Source organism: Platichthys flesus, chromosome 23 (assembly GCF_949316205.1).
Source record: "Platichthys flesus chromosome 23, fPlaFle2.1, whole genome shotgun sequence".
Taxonomy (NCBI): domain Eukaryota; kingdom Metazoa; phylum Chordata; class Actinopteri; order Pleuronectiformes; family Pleuronectidae; genus Platichthys; species Platichthys flesus.
The window spans coordinates 3,688,452-3,709,586 of record NC_084967.1 but is presented as its reverse complement, the minus strand read 5'-3'; the positions used below and the strand labels follow the sequence as shown (position 1 = coordinate 3,709,586).

General features: G+C 41.1%; 1 protein-coding gene and 2 long non-coding RNA genes across 5 annotated transcripts in view; 2 read left to right on the top strand and 1 right to left on the bottom strand.

Annotated features, from left to right (window-relative positions):
* Positions 1-21,135, top strand: part of kcnc2 (potassium voltage-gated channel, Shaw-related subfamily, member 2) — an 80,210-nt gene that overhangs the window by 30,646 nt on the left and 28,429 nt on the right. The gene's annotated exons all lie outside the window — the stretch shown is intronic.
* LOC133948775 (uncharacterized) lies at positions 1,425-4,753 on the top strand. Its single transcript, XR_009920094.1, has 5 exons — positions 1,425-2,082; positions 2,498-2,680; positions 3,300-3,386; positions 4,095-4,242; positions 4,478-4,753. It is a non-coding gene; the product is annotated as an uncharacterized LOC133948775 (long non-coding RNA).
* LOC133948776 (uncharacterized) lies at positions 6,138-9,470 on the bottom strand. Its single transcript, XR_009920095.1, has 5 exons — positions 8,809-9,470; positions 8,211-8,393; positions 7,505-7,591; positions 6,649-6,796; positions 6,138-6,413 (listed from the first exon to the last, which is right to left on the bottom strand). It is a non-coding gene; the product is annotated as an uncharacterized LOC133948776 (long non-coding RNA).

Sequence of the window (21,135 nt, the reverse complement as noted above, 5' to 3'; positions counted from 1 at the left end):
ACAACTCAATTCAAAAAGATCTGCATGCATGCCAGGTGGAGCACTTCTCGGCGGGATGAAATACAGCTTCCCTCACTGACATTTAAGTGCGTCCAAAATGTCTATTACAACGCTTGAACTTTGGTGACAGCTGTCATAGCTTGTGGATGCTATGGTTATCTGACTAATTCTAGGTGACACATGGTCAAATGTCAAAGGGAAGCATAAGAATCTGAGTAATTTAAGAGTCTTACTCTCAAGTGAGAAGTCTTCCTCTTTTGTTTGCCTGCCACTGGGGCAACAAATTGGGAAACTCTCTCTTTGCTCTTAACAACTGAGTGAGAAGGGCAGGTGGAGGTGGAGGGGGTGGTGGTGTGTGAGTTGTTTGGAACTGCAGGTGCACCGCTCCACACTGACCGACAGCCCCATTGGTCTCCACCTACACACAAGAAGGTCCGTTGATCACTGGTGTTTTATCTTGTTGTAAAGTGAAATATGACGGACCTGCCACTTCCTACTCATTACTTCAATTACTGCACTTACTTCTTACTGTCTCCTCAAGTAGTACTTTGATACCCCTACCCCCCCACACACACACACACCTCTGCTCTCCCTCTCTCCTCCAAGAATAGCACTGACCTTGGGCAGAGAATTTGGAAATCTCAAACCTGTTGGAGAGTCGAGGGAGAGATGGATGTCGATGGTTTCTTTGCCAGATCCCAGGCCCTGTTTAGGAATTGGGAGCGAGAACTGGGAGGTGTGTGTTTTCATTACAGAAGGTGATAACCAGGCCCAGTGGCATGAGAGAGTCAGACAGACGGAGGGAGGAAGATGAGAGGGGAGAGAGTCAAAGGCATAAACAACGCTTCAGGAGCCCAGGCGGAGGCTGGGTAATCGGAGAATATTTTGGTTGTTTTGCCATTCTCTTTCTGAATCTCTTTCACTTTTTATTTTTCTAAATTTCTCTTCTTTTTCTTATTAGTGCAGCAGTGATACACAGTCTCCAAGATACTTACAATTAGTACGCATTCATGTAATACACTGTGTACTGTCTGGTGTAGAGTTTTCATCGTGGACTGTAAATAAAAATGAATCATGTGTCCCAACTTCCTCCTGCTGTAGAAAAATAAAACCAAATATCTCAGGTGTGGGCACTGCCATCTGGCACTGGTGATGTCATTTGAAGCCAGACAGTTTTTAAGTCAACACCACATCTGGCATTCTATTGGTTGGACGCACACAAAGGCAGCATTAGTGAGGGAGAAAAGCTTAAGCCTGAGCCCAGGAAATCTGATTGCAAGCGCATTGTTTGAATATGAGCACAGGGTTGAGTGAGTGAAGGCATTATAAAATCTGAACGTGAAATCAGTAAGTTCTCTGCTCTCAAACTGAAATACAATACTCTTGAATAAAGATATGGGGGAAAAAAATCAACCCAGTCTCATCAGAAAACGTTCAGTGGCAACGTTGGTCCACTTGGAACGACGTTACCATCTCACAATCTGGCCTCTCAGAGTGTGAGATGGTAACATTTTGTCAGCCCATTGTTTTGCATTGGCGTGTTCTCACGTCACGTGACTCACAAGCTCCCGTCTGCGGAGAGGAAAACATGGCGGATATTCCTTGTTCTCTCAGATAAAAATATAGTTTTGTAACTTAGTTTGGGCATAAAAATACATTCTGACACCATTTCTAGCGAGAAATGTGCTCTTTGCTTCCACAGTCTTCAGCCAGTTCGTGCTTATGATAAATATTTTAATAGTTATCGCGAATGTTTTTATCGTTGCTATGAGGGTTGCTATGACGCTGCCATGCCAGCACGGCGCAGCGTGCTGTTAAAATCACCGTCCCTGCGTGGTGTCCCTCAGTGATCGTGAATGTTATTCACGTTATATAATATTAATATTTGAGGCTAGATTACACCTCTAATGCGAAGGATCCTGCGAGACCGTTCATCCCGAAGGGGGACCGACTGCGCCACGGACGGACCAGGCGAGCGGAACTGACGTGTGGCTTTTAGTAAACATCCGGTTCTTTAACTCGGGGCTGCGTAGTAACCACCGAGCGCTGGGAAGACAAACGATGTCATCTTCCTTCTGTCAGGTGAGTAGTTTATTGTTTTTAAAGATCGTTACGATCTAGGTTTACAGTCCGAGTGCTGAGACAGCGGTTGCGGAGTCCGTTGATACACACAATGCTAATCTTCAGCTAATACGCCATTGTTAGCCACATGCTACGGCCCACCGTAGCCTGTGCTACCTGGGAGGTGAATACATGGTTGTTGAAACCAGTTCAAGACGCTTAGCTCATCATTGAGGGACGCTACAATATAAATATAAACATGAATTTGATATATGAATGCTTTAGATTAATAAGGAGTGTATTTCTCTACCATTACTCCAAAATATCAGATCAATTTGGTTTAATGTATAGTATGCAATATGACAATAATGTTTCCATGTTATGGAGTTGCAATTCATTTTATAAAACAATTCCTATGTTCTGTTTTTTAATCAAGGACGATCCAAGTGAAGGTACAGGAGTTTCATTAACGTCAATAACTTGGACCGAACACTTTGTTTTGCTTGATGAAGAGCAGGAAGGGCAGCCTGGAGAGAAAGAGAAGCCGGGTTGAGCCCACTACCATCATCCACGTACCACGAGGAAGATGCGGGAGAGAAATGATCCTACCATTAAAGAGGTACTTTTAAGTTACATACCAGAAACACCATTTTATATAATATGCCAAATATACATTTTTATAAAATCCCCAAAGTACGCTTGCTGACATACAAGTTAATATCACACTGAAAGAATTTTGATCAATCATGCTTCCCTGCTGTGATTGTTTAACTGGGAAAACAACTTTTTCCACAGGAAGGCAAGTCAATTTAAGGAATACATGTTCAAAGTTTTCCTCTGTTATGTATAATGATGACCCCCATCAAACATAGTGTTAGCAATCTTTACACCTTTTAATTTATTCTGATTATTTCTGTCTACATGTGTGAATTTGCCTTCATTAGTTTCAGAAAAGAGCGATGATGTATCGGTCACGGGGCGGCAGCACGAGACTCCGCAAACTAGTCTGTAAGCAAAGTAGACAAAGGCATCAAGGTTGCGGCCTGCCATCATTGTTATTTTGCTTAAGGGACTGAATATGTATCATGTAGAAATATTAGCATTTCCCTTATATCTACCAAAACTGCTTGTTTCACAGACTGCAGTTTTGTTTTGGTCCGATGTGGTGTGCAAATACAACCGTATCGGCAATGGGTTGTGGGGCATTAACATTTGTAACTCTAATTTTGTTTTGACAGACTGTGAAAAGAGCGTTGCGAACATCACCAATCTACAGGAAGACACAGTCCAGTAATGGGTGTCAGAAGTTCAGTAGTGAATGACAGGTACTGTGGAAAATGTGTGTCATCGTTGTACAATGTCCTTTGACTCTGTTTACACAAGGTTAACACAAAAAGGTTTGATTGTAAACTGATATTGGTATGAATTCATGTTATTCTCCTCTTCACAAGAAACAAACAATCCAAATTACCTGCAGAACGCCCTTGATGGACGCTTCAGATGCATCGTCAGACTTGCGAGACAGCAAGATGCCAACTTTAATGGCAATTTATTTGTGTAACATTCTGTGACCAAATGTATAGATAACTTTTTGTAGATTGTAAAAAAAGATAACCCATTTATTAAAAAAAAACTACACTAGAATTACCGCACTGCGTTGTATGACTCCGCTAATCATCGCAGTGTCCGTCTACATATTTCTACATATTTTCTCTCGTATAAATGACACTGTGTCTCTTGACAACTGAAACCATAAGATGAGGTCACTGTGGCCTTGACCTTTTGACTTTAACACAAATACACAGTTAGACAATCCGAAAACATACAGTTATGCCAAGATATCTTTGGTTTCACATACTAGATGGCATAAGCAGAGACATCAACTCAGGGAAAATATTTCTGTAGAAAAGAAAGCCCTGTACATGTGAATGTATACATCAATCATGCTTCCCTGGAAGCATACGTGTGTATGTATACATACACACGTACAAACGCACTATTGAGACGTTTTGTTTTTTATCATATATTCTCAGGAAGGACTGATGCATGTACTGAGACGGGACGTGAGGGCCTACTCTGCGTGCTCAGAGTTCAAGCCCAGCAGGGTGCAGCGGGCCTGACATATTCCGGAACAGCAGCACAGTCTTTGGATGACTCCTCTGAAGATGAAAACATGGCGAGGTACTTCTCCACTGATGAAGAACTGTGAGGGCTGTGATTAGCTACACTCTCTTGCTACAAGGCTACTCTTGCTACTCCCTGGCAGCCTTAGGAAGGCATTAGCTTGCTGTTGGGTAGCTGTTAGCTTCAGCATTTTCAGATTTAGCGGCCAGTCTGACGTTTATGTTTAAAAAAAAAAAATCGGAGGAAACCATCTTCATAATTTAACACTATGGTTTGTTTGTGTGTCCTTCAGTTCTTCTCAAGAGAAGCAGTACAGGTGTGCCTCAGCTCCACGGTCCCTCCTGCAGCCTCCGCTCCTGATGCTAACCTCATGTCTCCATCACACCAAGCAGCAGACCTGGAGTGACAGACCTTTCTCCAGAGCTGCTCCCTCCCTCTGAAACCCCCCTCTCCAAAACACTATTTGTGGCGTTTTTAAAGTCTTATTTGCATGAGAATTGTTGATCATAACATTTCCAGCAGATGCCTTAATGTAATGTTTTTGAACAATAAATGACATTTATCATAACATATTGGTATTTCCTTGCACTTCTACACCATGATATTGTCAGATAACATTACATTAAAGCAGTGAATGCTCTGCTTTAAGCAACATAAACACACAATGATTCAATGGATCTGAAGTAGAATGGGCACATAACATTCTGTAGAGAATGCCTCAGTAATTGAAGTCAGAAAATAAATTTCTTTATCTGAGGTTCCAGTCATTTATAGTCACAGGAAAGCACACAGGTCTGGTTGTCTAGGGACAACCCATATCATATTGTTTAAGATGTGTAACATCAAGTTTGTGTATCAGTGCAAAATACATACCGTCATTAGTCAAGAGTTCACTCTTGTTTACACAAAATTTAGGTGACCCAGATGTTTCACAATGCATCTGATAAGGTCTTATGAGAAACATTCTTAACATTAAAGAAATGAACACAGAGGATAACAATATATGTTTGACTCAAATCAGTAGCTGGTAATCAGCAGCCTGACTTATTCAAACACATTAATACTACAATGAATGAGGCAGGGGTTATCTATCAGAAATCAACTATATCGTCACATTAGGTTTCTCTTGAGCTCATTGAAATGACCTTCACATTCAACTCACTGTCACCTGAACCATACTGTTGTTTCTGTATCTACAGTGACTTTTAGGAAAACATGTATAAAGCAATGTATAAACAATAATACATCTTATTTATATAGAGCTTTTCAAGAAGTGCAAGTACTTCACTGAGGGACAGCTCATACAAACAATATATATGTCATAAATCCATGTGATGGGACAGCCTCACACTTGAATGTAAACCAATTGTAAAACACATTTGCTTATACTGGAGATCTTTTAAATGAATGTCCCAGAAATGATTTCTGATAGAAAACCCCTGCCTCATTCATTGTAGTATTAATGTGTTTGAATAAGTCAGGCTGCTGATTACCAGCTACTGATTTGAGTCAAACATATATTGTTATCCTCTGTGTTCATTTCTTTAATGTTAAGAATGTTTCTCATAAGACCTTATCAGATGCATTGTGAAACATCTGGGTCACCTAAATTTTGTGTAAACAAGAGTGAACTCTTGACTAATGACGGTATGTATTTTGCACTGATACACAAACTTGATGTTACACATCTTAAACAATATGATATGGGTTGTCCCTAGACAACCAGACCTGTGTGCTTTCCTGTGACTATAAATGACTGGAACCTCAGATAAAGAAATTTATTTTCTGACTTCAATTACTGAGGCATTCTCTACAGAATGTTATGTGCCCATTCTACTTCAGATCCATTGAATCATTGTGTGTTTATGTTGCTTAAAGCAGAGCATTCACTGCTTTAATGTAATGTTATCTGACAATATCATGGTGTAGAAGTGCAAGGAAATACCAATATGTTATGATAAATGTCATTTATTGTTCAAAAACATTACATTAAGGCATCTGCTGGAAATGTTATGATCAACAATTCTCATGCAAATAAGACTTTAAAAACGCCACAAATAGTGTTTTGGAGAGGGGGGTTTCAGAGGGAGGGAGCAGCTCTGGAGAAAGGTCTGTCACTCCAGGTCTGCTGCTTGGTGTGATGGAGACATGAGGTTAGCATCAGGAGCGGAGGCTGCAGGAGGGACCGTGGAGCTGAGGCACACCTGTACTGCTTCTCTTGAGAAGAACTGAAGGACACACAAACAAACCATAGTGTTAAATTATGAAGATGGTTTCCTCCGATTTTTTTTTTTTAAACATAAACGTCAGACTGGCCGCTAAATCTGAAAATGCTGAAGCTAACAGCTACCCAACAGCAAGCTAATGCCTTCCTAAGGCTGCCAGGGAGTAGCAAGAGTAGCCTTGTAGCAAGAGAGTGTAGCTAATCACAGCCCTCACAGTTCTTCATCAGTGGAGAAGTACCTCGCCATGTTTTCATCTTCAGAGGAGTCATCCAAAGACTGTGCTGCTGTTCCGGAATATGTCAGGCCCGCTGCACCCTGCTGGGCTTGAACTCTGAGCACGCAGAGTAGGCCCTCACGTCCCGTCTCAGTACATGCATCAGTCCTTCCTGAGAATATATGATAAAAAACAAAACGTCTCAATAGTGCGTTTGTACGTGTGTATGTATACATACACACGTATGCTTCCAGGGAAGCATGATTGATGTATACATTCACATGTACAGGGCTTTCTTTTCTACAGAAATATTTTCCCTGAGTTGATGTCTCTGCTTATGCCATCTAGTATGTGAAACCAAAGATATCTTGGCATAACTGTATGTTTTCGGATTGTCTAACTGTGTATTTGTGTTAAAGTCAAAAGGTCAAGGCCACAGTGACCTCATCTTATGGTTTCAGTTGTCAAGAGACACAGTGTCATTTATACGAGAGAAAATATGTAGAAATATGTAGACGGACACTGCGATGATTAGCGGAGTCATACAACGCAGTGCGGTAATTCTAGTGTAGTTTTTTTTTAATAAATGGGTTATCTTTTTTTACAATCTACAAAAAGTTATCTATACATTTGGTCACAGAATGTTACACAAATAAATTGCCATTAAAGTTGGCATCTTGCTGTCTCGCAAGTCTGACGATGCATCTGAAGCGTCCATCAAGGGCGTTCTGCAGGTAATTTGGATTGTTTGTTTCTTGTGAAGAGGAGAATAACATGAATTCATACCAATATCAGTTTACAATCAAACCTTTTTGTGTTAACCTTGTGTAAACAGAGTCAAAGGACATTGTACAACGATGACACACATTTTCCACAGTACCTGTCATTCACTACTGAACTTCTGACACCCATTACTGGACTGTGTCTTCCTGTAGATTGGTGATGTTCGCAACGCTCTTTTCACAGTCTGTCAAAACAAAATTAGAGTTACAAATGTTAATGCCCCACAACCCATTGCCGATACGGTTGTATTTGCACACCACATCGGACCAAAACAAAACTGCAGTCTGTGAAACAAGCAGTTTTGGTAGATATAAGGGAAATGCTAATATTTCTACATGATACATATTCAGTCCCTTAAGCAAAATAACAATGATGGCAGGCCGCAACCTTGATGCCTTTGTCTACTTTGCTTACAGACTAGTTTGCGGAGTCTCGTGCTGCCGCCCCGTGACCGATACATCATCGCTCTTTTCTGAAACTAATGAAGGCAAATTCACACATGTAGACAGAAATAATCAGAATAAATTAAAAGGTGTAAAGATTGCTAACACTATGTTTGATGGGGGTCATCATTATACATAACAGAGGAAAACTTTGAACATGTATTCCTTAAATTGACTTGCCTTCCTGTGGAAAAAGTTGTTTTCCCAGTTAAACAATCACAGCAGGGAAGCATGATTGATCAAAATTCTTTCAGTGTGATATTAACTTGTATGTCAGCAAGCGTACTTTGGGGATTTTATAAAAATGTATATTTGGCATATTATATAAAATGGTGTTTCTGGTATGTAACTTAAAAGTACCTCTTTAATGGTAGGATCATTTCTCTCCCGCATCTTCCTCGTGGTACGTGGATGATGGTAGTGGGCTCAACCCGGCTTCTCTTTCTCTCCAGGCTGCCCTTCCTGCTCTTCATCAAGCAAAACAAAGTGTTCGGTCCAAGTTATTGACGTTAATGAAACTCCTGTACCTTCACTTGGATCGTCCTTGATTAAAAAACAGAACATAGGAATTGTTTTATAAAATGAATTGCAACTCCATAACATGGAAACATTATTGTCATATTGCATACTATACATTAAACCAAATTGATCTGATATTTTGGAGTAATGGTAGAGAAATACACTCCTTATTAATCTAAAGCATTCATATATCAAATTCATGTTTATATTTATATTGTAGCGTCCCTCAATGATGAGCTAAGCGTCTTGAACTGGTTTCAACAACCATGTATTCACCTCCCAGGTAGCACAGGCTACGGTGGGCCGTAGCATGTGGCTAACAATGGCGTATTAGCTGAAGATTAGCATTGTGTGTATCAACGGACTCCGCAACCGCTGTCTCAGCACTCGGACTGTAAACCTAGATCGTAACGATCTTTAAAAACAATAAACTACTCACCTGACAGAAGGAAGATGACATCGTTTGTCTTCCCAGCGCTCGGTGGTTACTACGCAGCCCCGAGTTAAAGAACCGGATGTTTACTAAAAGCCACACGTCAGTTCCGCTCGCCTGGTCCGTCCGTGGCGCAGTCGGTCCCCCTTCGGGATGAACGGTCTCGCAGGATCCTTCGCATTAGAGGTGTAATCTAGCCTCAAATATTAATATTATATAACGTGAATAACATTCACGATCACTGAGGGACACCACGCAGGGACGGTGATTTTAACAGCACGCTGCGCCGTGCTGGCATGGCAGCGTCATAGCAACCCTCATAGCAACGATAAAAACATTCGCGATAACTATTAAAATATTTATCATAAGCACGAACTGGCTGAAGACTGTGGAAGCAAAGAGCACATTTCTCGCTAGAAATGGTGTCAGAATGTATTTTTATGCCCAAACTAAGTTACAAAACTATATTTTTATCTGAGAGAACAAGGAATATCCGCCATGTTTTCCTCTCCGCAGACGGGAGCTTGTGAGTCACGTGACGTGAGAACACGCCAATGCAAAACAATGGGCTGACAAAATGTTACCATCTCACACTCTGAGAGGCCAGATTGTGAGATGGTAACGTCGTTCCAAGTGGACCAACGTTGCCACTGAACGTTTTCTGATGAGACTGGGTTGAAAAAAATATATCCCTGCCCCACCAACTAACATCCAGGAGGCAGGGTTAATGACAGATTGTGCAGCCAGCCACCGTTGTGATTTTTGCTTCACGTTTAATGATTTGTCAACCAGCCTTATATACAATTTTGACAGTGTGTTATTATCTCAAGTCAGACTTGAATGCAAATACTGGAAATTACATGAATTGTATTGAATTGAAAATAATGAATTGTAAATGTCTTTACACTGTCAATGACCTCAAAATAGCTAGTGGGAGTATATAGAAGTATGCAAGCTGAGACACAGCCACAGCCTAATGCTACTGTTAAACCATAAGATGACAGCATGCCACTCATACTGCGAGCTTTTCATTCATGAACAACATGTACCCAAAGACGCGCACACATACAGATGCTGACACACACACCCACAACCTCCATCTCTGCTTGATCTCTTATCTTATCCCAGAACACTATAGAGTTTCCCTCCCCCTGGCAATTCATTTCATGTTAACACAACATCAATCTGCAGGCCTGGCCTCTCACTACACCCATCCGCCCATCGCTGCACTGCTTTATCTCAGTCACCTTCAGCGAAAAACAAATGATGTTTCTGTCCACTCTGTCTCGCCACTTACAGTTGCAATCAGAAATATTCAACCCCCTCACCTCAATAGACATTATAGTGATGTGGATGACAGATAATGACAATAAATGACAAAAAAACCTCATCAAAAAACAAAAGATATTTATTGATGCGTATTTTAGTTATTTGACAACAGAAGTTGACTTAACTTTGAAATTCAAATGAAAAATGTAACTCTTTCAACACATGTGCATGTGCAGTATTATTCAACCCCCCAGCTTCAGTACTTTGTGGCGCATCCTCTAGCTTTTATAACTTCTAAAAAATGTTTTCGGTAAGTGCGGACAAGCTTCTTACACCTCTCGTTTGGAATCTTTGCCCATTTTCAAGTGCAAAAGCCTCTAGATCAGTGATGTTTGATGACTTCCATGCTGCAACTGCCTTCTTTAAATCCCGCCAAAGATTTTCAATCAAATTTGAATCTGGTGACTGTGAATGCAACTCCAGGACGTTCCAGGATCTTTTTCTCAACCAAGCTTTGGTGGACTTGGAGATTTTGCTTTTGATCATTGTCTTGCTGGAAAGTCCAATGATCACCAAAGTTTAATTTGTCAACAGAAGGAATCACATTCCTCTTTAAAATGGCCTGGTATTTCTGTGAATCCATTATGCTATGTACACAATAAAGATTGCTAGTTCCTGCCGCAGAAAAACAGCCCAACATCATCTTTGAACAACCTCCATGTTGGACTATGGGGATGGTATTCTTCTGGTCATAAGCCTGTCCTTTCACACGCCAGACATACCGCTGGTCCATACGTCCAAACAGTTCCAGTTTGGTTTCATCAGTCCATAGAACTGTCACCCAAAACTCTGTAGGCTTATCCAAATTCCTCCTGGCATATTCTAGTCGACTTTTGATGTTGCTTGTGGTCAAGAGCTGAGTGCGTCTTGGAGCCGGCCATTAAGTCCTTTATTATTCAGTGCACGTCTTATAGTTGCCACTGCAGCACTTGTACCAGCCTTCATCAGGTCATCCTGTAGGTGTCTTGCAGTCACACAGGGATTTATCTGAGTTGTTCTGACTAAGTTGCTGAGGGTCCTTGAGGAAATGCTGGGCTTTCTTCCACGGCCAGGCATGTTTGAAGCTGCTCCATCAGTTGTAAACTTCCTTATAATGTTCCCAATTGTGTCTCTTGGAATATAATTTTTTGGGGAATTCTTCTTCTACCCAAGGCCTTTCAGGTGTGATGAAATAATCTCCTCTCTCAGCTTTTGTGTAAGCGCCTTTGTCTTTCCCATGATTGCAACTCACCTTGAATACCTTCATGGGTGGGGTTTATATATGCATCACAGCTGAAGCAAATGAAGGATCAGTATAGAGTTCTCAAAGGCTTAATAATGTTTCAGCTCAACTTTAGGACAAAAAAAACTGTCAGACAGCTTTAAAAACAACAATATTATATAGGGGTTGAATAATTGTGACATGGCTATCTTAACAAAATATACTGCTACACACAAATACTACATCATGCATTTTCCGTGTTGATTTTCTTTATCACTCAACTCATAAAGAAGGCATCCGAAGCAGAATCTTGATCAAAGAACAAGATTCTGTCTACTTTAATTGATAAATCCTTAAAATCTTTGGGGGGTTGAATATTTCTGATTGCAACTGTAGATCACGTCCACCTCACTGTGTTTGTGGAGCCCTGCACGCCGCAGTGACCCGGGGTCGGTTCTGGCTCCAGCACAGTGTGGGCACGAGCTGTCTCCTGCTGGAGGCCTGTTGAGAAAGACACTTTCTGGTGGACTGTCTGGTAGTTTAACATGAAGTCAATTTGAATATATTCACATATACAACTGAAATTTAGAGTTACCACAGACATTCTGAGAAAGCTATGGTAAACAAATCAAACTTTTGGCATTTCCTGGTTACTGTATCTACTTTCTGGGTAATGTCTCCTGTTAAATTTGATGCATGTCTCTCAAAAGCCATACATATATAAGGGTGCAAGGACTTTATGACCAAAAACCCTTTGGAAAATGAAATGCTACCACCATTTGCTATCTGACTGGCAGCCTTCTTCATTAATCATGATTCAAGATTCACGATTTTTATTGTCATATATACGGATAACAGTGCAAACATCATAACCAGTTACGAAATCTTTTCTCTCAGAGCAAACTCAACTCTTTAGTAAATTACAGTTGGCAGGCATATGTTACAGGGGTAATTCACATGTTTTTTATATAAATATTAACTTTTCATATCAAAACATGTCAAAACATAAAACGTTTGACACAACATAAAACCTATCAAATTACAACGTGATACTGTAAAATCAACAGCAATGTTACTGTATAGAGATGCTTTGCGACATTTAATACATACATTAACTCTGATTGTATGAGTCAGCTAATTAACCAATATGAAAATCTTTTCCTGTTTCACAAAACACAAGCTTTGTCGGCCAACAGCGGTTGCTGAACTTCAATAACTAACCAAATAATTTTAGGTTCCAATATCATCATACGATCATTCAAATCAAGCATCAACACATCCTTCTCCGAAATGAGAAAATACTCAAGTCTCATATTCAAACATGTTTCCATTTTATTTCATCCGCCTGCTCCCTTTAAAGGCTGAAAACACCAGGTCTTTAAATCCACCAACCCCATCAAGCCCATCAAATAAAGTGTCTGTATTGAAGCCAGGGATGTTAACACCCTCAGACCACTTAGAAAGCACATCAAGGAAAAGACCGCTGGGTGCTCAGTGGATCCTACACTGCTGACTTTGGTCAGTGCATTTGGAGCTTAAGCTTTTCATCGTGAGTGAAGTGAAATCTCTCTGGTTCTTTAGATCAGGAAAGGTAACGTGATCTGGTTGAATAGCTGCTACATTCGAAGTAAGCAACTGCAAGATAAAAATAGACGTTCACTCTCGCTGTATATGTTACAGAGTGTTTACAGTTTTTTTTCAGCTCAGAAGATCGGCATTTGTATTTGTGGGAGTGTGTCACTGTTCTAATTCCTGCTTCAGGGCGTCTTCAGTGCGCCGGGTGCTGCGGATGGCTCCTCTTACTCCCCACCGGCTAATTGGCCCCTAACTCGATCTAAAATGCCAGATAGATCCACCCATAATGCCTAGCGTTGATATCTATCCACTGGGGGCTGCTCTTCAGTGTTTCCGCAAAAATGGCTCGCTGCCTTTTTGTGTGTGTGTGAGAGAGCGATAGACGTAGACAGAGTGTGTGTTTGGGAAGTGAGGGGGTAAGTGCGGGTGACAGTGGGATGAGTGTTGTCCTGTGTACTGTGTGTGTGCGTGCTTAGTGTTTCTGATGTCCTGTGTGTGTGTGTGTGTCTACAGTTGCGTGCCAGACTGTCTGCATGGTACAGTGCTAATACACTGAATGCCGGCTGCTCCCAAATGTCAGTCTGCGCTTTGCAGGTTGCCTGGCAGCACGTCGAGGTTGAGCGAACACGCTAATTTGATGAAGAAACCCCATTGTAGTTAAACTGATGAAGATTGGCTCACTCTTTATCCAGATTATCATAATTCCAATACCTCATTATGAAAACTTGATATTGGTAACAATACATTCTATTATGTTAATTGCTGTAGTGTGAGGGCTGTTTAGCATGAAAAGGTTTTTGTCAAGAAAGGTTTCTTTTAGATTATCAGGGGGACTTCTGTGATAGTACAGTGACCCTTCACCTGTTTGAATTGTGCTTAACTTTGCTTTTACTGTTTTTTAGTGTGTTGTAAATTAAAGGTAATTGTGTACATTTTGCCCATCAGTATATATTAAATAATCCTGTGGTGGGATAAGTACATTTACGTAGTTGCTGTACTTATTTCAGCAGATATCTGTACTTTCTACCTCAGTATATCTGTGTGTTATGTTCACATTATATTTATAAACATAACAAGAGGGCCATTGGTCCACTAATCCAATCAGAGGGGGCAGGTAACATTAGACTCCACCTCCTGCAGCAGCAGCAGCATCCCTGAAATGGATTTTTGCATAGTAGCGGCTAGACGATGAGTGCATTTACATTTTTCGTTCAACTATCCCTTTAAGTGATGCAATGCATTACTGCTCTGTTGGACTCAAAGTCAAACACCTCGAAGGTTTCTGCCAAATCTTTTACACCATCAGCAGGAACTTCTTCATGTTGAGTTGAATAGCTCCCATCTTTGGAATTTTGAATGACATTGCATTTGCTGCATAGCACTGACTTTTGACCTTTAAAGCACCGGTGGTGGCCGCTGCCATGTCTTTGTTTGGACGGCACAACGGAAAAACAGATTAAAGGTCAAATATCTGATCGAGACCACGACCTCCATGTACAGAGCCTCAGCCTTGTTTCCTCTAATAAAAGGCAGAACTTCAGAACTGCTACAGTGACCCTTGTTTCATCCGTCTCCTCCCCACATCTTGCTCACAGTTTCTCTGTAAATTGGTGTGACGGTAATGGGAGCTGTTTCATGAATCATTAAGCACATTTTTTTTTCCTGCAATAGAGTGCGATTTGGCTAAATGGATGTGGAAGATGAGAGCTTTTCCATCTTATCTGTATTATTTAACGAGGAATGGTTCGGGATGGATGGTCAGGATCATAGCGCTAGAGCCGCAGCGAGCAGCCACATTCATTATCACCGCTCCCTGTCTTTTTCTTTCTCTTCGGCTCTTCCTTCATAATTTCTGTTGTCTTGTTTTTTCCCCATTCTTCCATCTTTATGCCTCTGTTTTCGGAACCACTATTATTCCTTCCTCCATCTCTTTGTCTCCGTCTTACTCCGCCTCTTTCTCCCAGAGGGTTTTTATCTAATCAGCTTTCTGACAGAAATGTAATTATTGTGCTAATGGTATATTTTATTCCTGAGAGCTTTTGGGCACACTGCCATGACACCTAGGCTTAAGAAGGTTGTAACCATGGAGTGTAATTCCCAATTTAGGTCCATTTAAAAAGTCTAAAGCCTCAAAATTGGACATTTAGTCCTTAAGACAGAAGTAACGTGAAGGCTACACTGAAAAGGGTTAATCGTCTGTAACCTGTAACCTGCCCAATAGTGCCAAATAAAAAACTTAAATAATCTGTTGGTAGAAATAAGTAATAGACAAAATTGTTTTTGAATCCTGATCAAACAGAAGAAAAAGGTGTTTATATAACAACTGTTAAGAGGCAGTTTAAAACCGTAAAAGAAAAACTTTGTGTTGTATGTTGTGTCTACAGATTGCATCTACTCAGATGTCATGTGTTACAGTCTGGATGTTGTAGAAACGGCAGACTCTGAAGTAGTTGGGTTTATATTAGACTGCATGCCCAGGCAGATGTGTTACTCATGTCATGCCTATATCAACAGACTGCAAAGAGAGTATGCACCGCACAGAGCAGCGCACTGGAGACCACTTATAACAATGAGTATGTGTGTGTTCACCTTTAAACTTCCATTTCAAAATGATGTCCCAAATTGAAGGTTAGGATCCCACTGATGTGTGAAGTAATCAGTTTGATTGCTAAAAACATATACACTGCGGTGACACTTGTGCTTAATGCTGCATGGTGGATGCACTGGCACCGATATTGGATTATGTGGATAGAAGGATGAGGAGGAAATGAGAGTTCAGTGATGATTTCCTGTCCCATGATAATGACTGAATCATCAGCTGATACAGATTCTGTAGAGCTGTGATCTTGGATCTGGGTGCTGTCTGAGTCAAGTCTTACATAGGCTCACTGGAGTTCAGGAACTGAAGAAGTTTATGTACAGTAGATGGCCCCTGTCCGGGGGGAATTTCAAATCTCTCACCAAGTCTAATAAATTGTTTTACTGGGTCTCCAAGACTCCCTGCGAAAACAAAAAATACAAGTAGAGGCGTAGGGAAGATTTATGTAGATGGTAACAAACAATTCCACTTAAAATGAGACAATGAAATATTAAAGGATGAATAAATCAAACTGCCATTTGAAGGTAAAAGTGCTAGATTATAACTTTTGACATTTAAATGATGAATTTCCAATGATAATTTGATCTTAACTGAACAATGAGGTTGCGTAAGACTTTTAAAAATAAATTCTGAAATACACCTTTACACCTTAACAGTTCAGGAAGAGTTTCAATACGACATTGTTTCCTGAGTGATCAGTCAGGACCAGAATACACTTCTGATATGAATAATTCAGCAGGCAAGCCACAAATAGATTTACTGTAGCGGCAACAGACATGAGGCTTTGATCCTTGTTGGAGAATAAACGTCTTCAAACAGCTCCTGGTTGTTGCATCAGACATCCGACAGCGTTACAGATAAGCCCCACTGTCGAGAGCAGGTCACCTCACCAGGGTAAGCTGATGTGATTTGTGACACTCGTGATAAGTGTTTTCATCACTTTGTTATTTAACTATCCTATTGTATTGAAATTACTGCTTTCTCAACACAAACGTATATATTCAGTCATTTGTTTACTTTGCAACTGTGTGACTTGCCCAAGACGCTGCACTTGAACGGACAAGGTGGTAAACTGGTGAATACTGATGGAACACACAGGCGTACTGATGTTAAAATAATTATATGAACAGTCAGTACATGGCCTTTAGACACCAAGGCAGATACATAATTCATCTCTAGGCCAATTATTTTGCACACAGCTCCCATGGGCGGAGACAAACTGAACGCTATATTTCCCTGTGACACTAGCAATGAGGTGTGTCACATTGAACAGAAGGTGTTTCACATTTAGCCGGGGGGCGCTCATAAGTCACAAGGCCCAGATAGCAGAGCAGCATGGGCTAGATGAAAAACAAAAAAAAACTCACTGCCGTAATCTTCCCCTGCATTAACATTCCAGTTTCCTGTCTGTCCCTTGGCCTGGTGGAGGTGAGATGGTAGTGAGTCATATATATGTATACATTGTTTCGGTTGTCGAGCCCAGGGGACTTGTAGAATAAGCCCAGGTCGTCTCCATTTGGCCAAGACATCAAATTCCAATTTGGAGAAACACAGGATCCATGTCATGGTGATTGACGATCCAAATTTAGATTGTATTACTGGCTTTGTGGTTATAACTACTACATCTGCTTTTAAGCACGGACCTTTAAGCCCTCTGAAAGAAGACCTTTATCACATTAGACACTAACATAGTGGAGTCATTTGATTATGCAAGTTGGTTGAAAGGTAGATATCAGGGTCAGAGGTCAGAAGTCAGAAGAGGCAGCTGGTTTTGTGCAAAGCTGGAGGGTCCATGAATTTCGCCATGACAACAGGATTCCTCATGTTGTTTTCTCTAATGCAGCGACACAAAATGTGTTCTGTCAATGACAGTATATCACACTATATACAGATCTCTGTAATTGACAAGGCTCAAAGAAAATTGACGGTGGGGGGGGGGCTTGTTATGTATGTACAGTACAAACACAAGAAAGTGTGTGCACATTGCTTGTCAAATAGCCGAGGTACAAAAATCATCTTTAAAAAAGTGACAGTTGTGCACTAGCATCTAATCATGAAAATGTGTGTGTTGGTTATTCTGGCTTGTGAGTGGCGTTCTAATTCTGTCATGTAACTGTGTGTGGCACAGGGAGTCACATCAGAAACACACACAGACACTCACACACAAATGTTGGAAGTGGCTCAGAGCAGACCACTGTTTTCTCCCAGGCATCAATATTGAAACTCAAACCCAACATGATACTGTATAGCCTGCATCACATTCTCTGTGACCTTTAGTGGGTCAACAGTAAATCCCACGAATGGTTATATCACTTGGCAGACTACTCTATATGGCACGGTGCTATACTCACTATTTGCCCGTGGGCGCCCTTCTTTTTGAGCTTAACAGCAAAGTGGGACCTGCAATTTCAAGTTGCCTGAGGGGAAGGAGAGGGTTACACACCAGCGAGCTATGACTGTAGAGGACGCCTCTCAGCTGTCCAGCTGGGGACAAATACATTAGGGATGAAGACATGTGATAGATTAGTTCAAAGATATGAGATATATGAAGTCATAAGCTAACTCTTTAGAGTAACCACCACTGGCGATCAGTGTCAAATACCCAGTTCAGACCAAATGGACAGTTAACTGCTCGAGGGGCGTTACTTTATCACAGCACAGGAACCTTAGGGGTGGGGCTTGCAAGCCTGATTGGCAGAGAACTCTAGAATGTTATTTTCGCCAATCAATCTTCTCAATAGCATCATAAATCAGTTTCCTTACTTTTAGTCTGGCTTTGAACCAGTGTTACATTTAGTCATTTTTATCCTTCTTAGTTTTAGTCTAGTTTTAGTCGACTAAAACAATTACATTTTAGTCTAGTTTTATTCGACGAAAACTTATTCCATTTTAGTCTAGTTTTAGTCACATTTAGTCATTTTTAGCCTTCTTAGTTTTAGTCTAGTTTTAGTCACATTTAATAGCCACATTAAACTCCTTTTCTATAAAAACATATAGCTGCAACCTAATAGCTTAAAAATATATATTTAGTTTTAAATGTGAAAACAAAAAGGGAGAGCAGGTCAGACTGGAGCCGGACACAGAAACTGAACATCGGTACAAACCAACTGCAGCTTCTGCTCTGATCAAGAAGCTGCAGCGCTGATCTCTGAGCAGCTGAGACCAGAGAAACTCTGTGTTTTCACTGTTTCCATAGTTAAGAAGCAGTCAGTCACTGAGAGGCTGCTCATAGAGAACGAGCTCTGCTTTCACTGAGTGCGCGGGGCGGTGGGCGGAGCTACGGACCGGAGCGCTATCTGGGGCGCACACACACACAGACACACACAGACACACTCACTCGCCCGCTCCTGATACTTCATGACGGCCTGATACGATGATGTTTTAAAAATTATTGTGACTTAGTCATCCACCAACATTTTCGTCTCGTCTCGTCTCGTCAACGAAAATTAAAATAGATTTCGTCATAGTTTTTATTTTCAAAGATTCGTTTTCGTTACGTCTTCGTCTCGTCTTCGTCATGGAAAAAGGGTCGTTAACGAATATATTTCGTCATGGTCTTCGTCAACGAAATTAACACTGCTTTGAACACACATTGTGACCAGTGCTCTTTTGTGATCAGCAGCAGTAGGATCTGTATTGCCCCCAAGTTTACTATTGTTTTGGTGTTGCTCGATTTAGATGGTATCATGGTTGCTGTAAAGTCTTTTTCATCACCGCCGCCTGGTGGACTGGGTTTGGGTTTGAAGTGCCTAAGGACGTTGATGTTGATACTTCAGCTAATTTGTCAAAGCTCCCCTGGTGTTTAAACTGTGGTGGAAACACAGGCAAACAAAGGTCTACAGAAACCTTTTAGTTGTTTAAAAAGAGCTCCTGAGAATAAGAACTGCAAGAACTAATGATGAAGATATTTAAATCCTTTCTTTTAGTATTTTCATGGTGAAAAATAGTCACTATGGAGACATTCACTATGTAGACATTAGCCTGATATTATGGGCAACCCAAGATAAGATGAGATGAGATAAAATATACTTTACTGATCCCACGGCAGGGAAATTCACTTGTTATAGCAGCAGAGAGTCAGAGAGTCTTTTTCTATGATTTCAATTTTAAGGTATAGTGTTATGTTGCCTTAAAACAAGAAGTCAGGAGTAGACTGAACATGTCTGGCTTTATGAACTGGAGTCTCCAGTACCAGTCAATGAGGATTCTTTTGACCCAACATCTCTCCCAACTTTATATATATAAATATCAAGTAAAGTTGTGATATAGAGGCAGAAGAAAACTTTTTTCTTTACATTTACCTGCAAAGTGATTTTCGCCCCTTTTAGTATTAGGGCGGATGCACATTATGATGGTGTCCTTACACCCTGCCGTCTGATCTCCCCCACACTCCCCCGCTGAACCGCACTCTCTATGCATTAACAATAAGCACAATTACTTATCTGAAGTTGTTAGGACCTGCACAGTACCGAAGTTTTAACTTTTGTTTGTTCGATTCACTCGAGAGTTAATGAGACATGACTTTTAATCAAATAAAACTTACTCTCCATCCTCATCCTTAAAGGCATGAAGAAGCCACAGCAAATAGTGGAATACAAGCTGGGCACAGGCTGAATCTGATTTTTGTTTGACTGAATGTTTGGAATTCATCAAGTGAGCTTAATATTTTCACAATATGTGATGCCGGTATAAAAACTGTCAGAATGTCACGGAATTTCACAGCGGGGAAGGCGGTGGCCTGCAGTTATCCTGACTTATTCAGTGTCTAAATGTCTAAATACTTTCTGTATGTATTACCGCCGCGGCACGCAATCACAGTGAAAAAGTCTCAGGTACGAGTCTGCTGTTGAAAGTCGGCCCGAGATCGTCGTGTTGTCATAACACATCAGCATTCAGCTCGAGGCCGATCCGTCTTTTGTCACAGCGCTTCTCCGTCGCCACCTTCACGTTCCTCATCACCATAGCAACAGTGGCTTTCCCTACCCCGTCTCGCGGTGAGAGCCACGGCCCTGGAGATGGAGAATAACGCTGATCTGCGGTGGGAATTAAAGAAAGGAGCAGCCACAGTGTGACGAGTTTGTCTTGCACACCGAGAGCTCCGCCATTCAAACATAAGAATGTATGAATATGTATTCATCAGAATTTGTTTTAATGATTGGTGGAATGTGATTCAAGTCTATTGTGGTGAAGCTGATGACACATACGTAGATTACACTTCGGGGATGCAAGATGATTAAACTTCACATTGAGAATTAACACGGTAGCTCAGCAGCCTCATGATCACCCAAGGGGGAAAAGTTTTGAACACGTGTAAATCCTGAAACAATGATGCACTAGTAACACTGTAACTTACATTCTCCACCAAGCTGCCTCTCCAGCACCTGACCTCCATCACCACCCTCCTCATCACCTTGCTCTGTTTCTCAGTCAAACTACTCCCTGTTTTCAAGTCTCGCCCCCTGCATGTATAATTTTGCGGACATGGGCAGTGAAAGTTATTTAACTATGTGCTTTCTTTCAATAAAATTCACGAGTCCAAAATACGCCCATGTTCCAGCTCAATCGGCTTTGACCTTGAATCCGTGTGCCAGACATCACACCCCATGCTTTATTTATCAGAGCCTAGAGG